The sequence below is a fragment of the Pinus tabuliformis genome, chromosome 7 (genome assembly GCF_031772625.1).
Source record: "Pinus tabuliformis cultivar Carrire ecotype Pingquan chromosome 7, CPIR1, whole genome shotgun sequence".
Classification (NCBI taxonomy): Eukaryota; Viridiplantae; Streptophyta; class Pinopsida; order Pinales; family Pinaceae; genus Pinus; species Pinus tabuliformis.
This window is the reverse complement of record NC_142293.1, coordinates 478,225,466-478,230,517: the sequence shown is the minus strand read 5'-3', so window position 1 is coordinate 478,230,517 and position 5,052 is coordinate 478,225,466. Positions and strand designations below refer to the sequence as shown.

The 5,052-nt window shown below is 40.7% G+C and overlaps 1 pseudogene; it reads right to left on the bottom strand.

Moving 5' to 3' along the window:
• Window positions 1–3,581: 3,581 nt before the first annotated feature.
• LOC149248051 (uncharacterized) lies at window positions 3,582–4,488 on the bottom strand (annotated as a pseudogene).
• Window positions 4,489–5,052: the final 564 nt, after the last annotated feature.

Genomic DNA, 5,052 nt, shown 5'->3' with positions numbered 1-5,052 from the left:
AAACAAGCCAAGACAAGAGACACAAGATGTGGTGGCTAGCCAGGGACAAAACCCACAATGTGTGGGGAAACCCTTTGATCAAATCTTCTTTTATCTTCAATAATTCAGCAAAGAGAAATAGTACAATAAATCTGATTCATATCAGCAGCAGCAAACCCTAGATCAGTAGCATCAGCATTAGCGGCTTCATTATCAAACTAGGGCAGACCATATCTCACAAACCGACAGTCGGATTGACTTCATTCCACCACCAAAAGTTTCGGCTTCCAGAGGAGGTTCAGATGAACCTATAGTGCAGTTCAGATGAGAAGATCTTCTAGGCCACGCAAGTCAATCTTCGCTTCTGCAGTTGCAGCTTCAGTTTCAGCAGTTTCCGGCTTCAAACTAGGGCAGTCGATATCTTGCAAACCGTTCGTCGGATTGACTTCATTCCAACACCAAAAGTTGCAGCTTTCATAGAAGGTTTAGATGAACCTACAACGCAGTTCCAAAGAGGAGATATTCTAGGCCACACAAGTCAATATTTACTTCTGTAGTTGCAGCTTCAAATTCAATAGCTTCCGGCTTCACATGTGTGAGAGAGAGAGACCCATTTCAGCGCAGTAGAGAAGAGACTCATATCTGCGCAGTAGAGAGAGAGATGTGATGAGATGAGTGAGTCTAAATGAGGAAATGTCTTCTTATATTTATACACAACGTTGGCGGGTGAATAGATGCGACTGTTGGGCTTCTGAGCCTACATGAGTTGTAGGTCCCCTTTCTAATAATTCCATAATCAAAATAAATTCATATCTCCATGAATACTTATCGGAATTGGATGATCTTTATATCAATCCTACACCTCTCGACGAGAGGAATCTAATAAAAATATTATTAGCCATGAATAAGATGACCCATATGAAGTTTTGCCCTTGTTTCCAATTTTAACACTCCCTCTCAACCATGGAGAACTTCATCTGCAATCTGTCTATCGGTCGTTACTATTCATCCATCAAATGCACTGCCTTGTACAACCTGACCCTTGCCCTGCTCTGCTCTATTTTTCCTGTTCTGATTTGTCTTGTTCTGCCCTGCACTGATCTGTACTGTTTTGTTCTGTTGTGCTCTGCTCTTGCATTGTTCTGTTCTACTCTGCTTTTGTCCGAATTATGAAGAAGAAGAAATGATCGAGGATGTATCATACTGACTCAAAGTCAGTCTCAGAGTATGTACCACTGGTCCCAGACCAGTCTCAACCAACCCAAAGTCAACATCATAGTGAGTACAACTCCAATGGTCCCAGACCAATATCATCCTCCACTGACTCAAAGTCAGTCTCAGAGTATGTACCACTGATCCCAGACCAGTCTCAACCGACCCGAAGTCAGCGTCATAGTATGGTACAACTCCTACCACTGGTCCCAGACCAGTATCATTGATCCCAGATCAATGGAGGTCATCCTAGCGTAGGGAGTACGGTAGATACAACGATGCGTCCATCGGTACTACTATGGTCCCTAACTTCATTTCCCTGCTCATTGATCAGATGAGAGGTACTTCCTGTTAGCGCTTGAAATTTCACCTCAGGCTGAGAAAGGTAAACTTCAAGGCAACATCAAACCACTTAGCCTCGTAGCTAGCCCTACGGGCAGGAGAGGGCTCTCTCCGGTCTATCTCGGTAAAGATGACTTTAAAAGAAACTGATTTTAGGCTAGTAAATTGATAGAAAAAGGAGTTTTAATGGATAATGGGGTTTTCTAGGCTGCATGGGGCAAAGAAACAGCTTGAACAGAGAAATATAATCAAAAACACAGATTATCTCCTGAGGCAAGGTAGGCAAGAAATTTAACATCAAATTGAGATTAAATGGAACGGCAAGATTGCTGAGGAGTTGACAAGGGCATAGAAGATGAATCCTTGTCAAACAGAAGAAAACATTGAATATGAACAAACTTATAGGCAGAGCATAAAATATTATGAATTCTACCTAAACACTTCATTTGTTCAATTGGAAATGGTCATGAAATGAAATGAACACATAACAGGCTTTACATGAAACAAAGGAGAACACAAATGTTAAATCTCATACCACAGGAATCTCAGAAGCCAGAGATATGTATTTTCATTAAAATCTTGTCAAAGACTGTACAATAGAAGCTCTCTGTTCTCCACCAGCTCTCAGAACTCTCTCCCCTCACTTTCACACTAAGAATTTACAATAAAAAATAATACTATCTGTAGGAAACAGATCGACCCAAAACAGGGGCGCTGTTTCAACTGACATTACAAAAATTAGAAAAGAGAACAACCTTCTCCTTGAAATTCTCTAATGACTAACCAAAAAGACTAAGAACTGGAGCGCAGATCTCCATAGGATCAGGACTGAAGTCTTAAATCGAATCCCATTCTTTGGCTGTGATAGATAGTCTTGACTTATTTTTAGCTTGCCACGTTACATTTGTCATTTAATAAAACAACCTTTAAACTAAAGTTCTGCCAATTCACAATCCACCTTCTAAGAGCCACATCGCCCGTAATCCCACAAAATCTCCAAAGGATCCCAACAATCGCTGGCGGAAATCATGGAACAAAATACTGTCTGTCTCAGGCTCCCCATGATTGAAGCTCATCATCTGTTTTGCCATCACATTGAAAGTGAACTTCTTGGTTTCGAGCTGTGCAGAGAAGGGGCGCTGCTCCATCTTCGGGCCAAGCACAGGAATCATCTGGTAACACTTGCAACAATTCTGCCGCACTCTGTCGAGAACAATACACACACACCTTCGCACTATTATCCAGAAGAGTAACAGTAAAAAGACAGAAACTACACATGAATAAACTTGATTTGCAGAATGCCCACATATTGGAACGATTGCCGCATTACTGATATCTTTAATTCATCTGCAGACGGTTCTATCATAAAACAACGACATATATATAAACAACTCAATGCAGCCATCAACTATCTGATGCGAATAGATCGTTTTCCTGATGTTTTGAATTTCAATTATTACGCATAATCCAATTAAAAGTGCCTATAGGCAGTCCTAGCCCTCAGCAACTCTAGAAAAATAGCTGGGGAAAGAACAATTCAGATCCACATCGTACATTGTTTCAGCCCCTCATTAGGATTTTGCTTCCTCGATATCCAATATAAACATTTGTGCCATCTTCCCTGATGCAAATATCAGTGCTGTAGTTTTGGGCTCCCTTATTTTCATTATGACTGCTGCAAAACGCTTGAGATTGTACTCTGCATTTCGAGCTTGAAGAGAAATGGCTTTCAAGTCCAATTTGCAATCCAAGTTTACAGTGGACACTATATTCTGGAGGGTGGGAACGATGCCTGAAGGATGCTTCTCGAGATCCATTGGCTGACTCCCTTCCAAGACCTATTCGACCAAGCTATTCACTACACAATCGATATCGAATGAAACAGAAAATCTTTTATAATGCCCTCGAAAAATGAAATCTCGATCCTTTCTTATACTAAATCCTGAGGAATCTCTTGAATCTGATTAGCTTTTGTATTTATAGGTGGTGTTTGAATTGAGTTGATTTGATTTGTCTCGATTTTTATAGAGCATGTGGATTGTAAATCCTCAAAAGGGCGAGGAGAGAGCTGCTGCGGCAGAGGAATCTCGAAGAAAATATATGAGATAAAGTATACCATTATCCTTCCGCAAAGACAAAAAAAGTAATGAATTATAAAAATTGCAGGCTTCCATTTGATGTTCAATGACAACTACGATGGAAAAGGCCTTCATCTGTTCAAGAGCAGAAATGACTAAAGGGGCCTTGTCAGGAGATTCTTGTTTATAATTCTTAACTAAAGAGGCCGCTACAAGAAAGTGTAACTCTGAGCCTTCTTTTTCATCTTTACCACGGCCCTTCGTTATTTGATTGATGGCCGCTCCACACAAGCACACACCATACAGAGCTCGAGTATTTCTTCCCCCACTCAAGTCGATAGCCACAGCATAATATTCTTTTTATTTTTTGCCGATTTAAAATTTTCATGACCGCCAAGTGTATAAAGCACCTCAGCATATGATAAGTGAAAGAATGGATTTGATGGTTGAGCAAGTATTAGCTCTTCAAAACAAAAAGCTGCCTGCTTACACATTTGAAGAGAAATGTATAAGTCTGCAAGTTCCCTCCATGCTTTTCCAATGGATGCTTTTCCAATAGGCCTGAGTAAACTTTGTCTGCTCGTGTCCAGGATCCTTTAGCCTCAAACGACATTCCTTCCAGCCTACCTACTTTGGTACTGTCTGGAAACTTCTTCAAAAGAATTTGAATGTATTCCTTTGCAATTTCCAAATGCCCACAGTCCAAAGCTGCAATGGATACTTGCTCATACAAAGTCCATACTTTATTTGCAATGGCAGTGAAAGACCTGATGCCACCGCCACCTACAGGTCCATTGGTATAAAGAGATTCAAATTCCTGTGTAAAATGAACTGCATGATCCTTCTCAGTGTAAAACTCGGAAGCAGCTACATCCATGCCAATAACAACCTCGCTAGCATAGCCTGTTTTCTCAATGGCAATATTCAATAACTCGAGGCCTTATAATGCCTCTCTTCTCCTTGTGTTCTTGCAGAACTTGCCTCAAAGACATATTACTCACAGAGTCACCACTAACAGGCACAAAATCACCTTGGATCACATTCTGTTGATCAATAAGACGCAGGGCATTCCCAGCGCTAACAACAATCTTTGATTCAATAGCTGTGACAATGAATTTTGTTTGGGATTTCCAGTGAGACCTATTCAAATAGCTTGTAACTTGCTTTGCCTCTGATTGCTGATGATGTTTTGTTTTCTTTTGTTTGTGCTTTTGCAGAGATAGGAGCTGAGGAAGCTGCTGCTGCCCTTTGAAGAAGTGGAGAATTTGATACATATTCTAAAAAATACATTTAATGATTTCTTCTTCAAAACAGGGTTTTGAAGAAGAATCATCTCACACTGACACTTCCCATGAGTCCCAGACCAGACTGCATGGGTAGGATGCCTCGACAGAAGAACTAATCAATCCTGTCCTCACAGGAGAACACATCAATCCTGCTA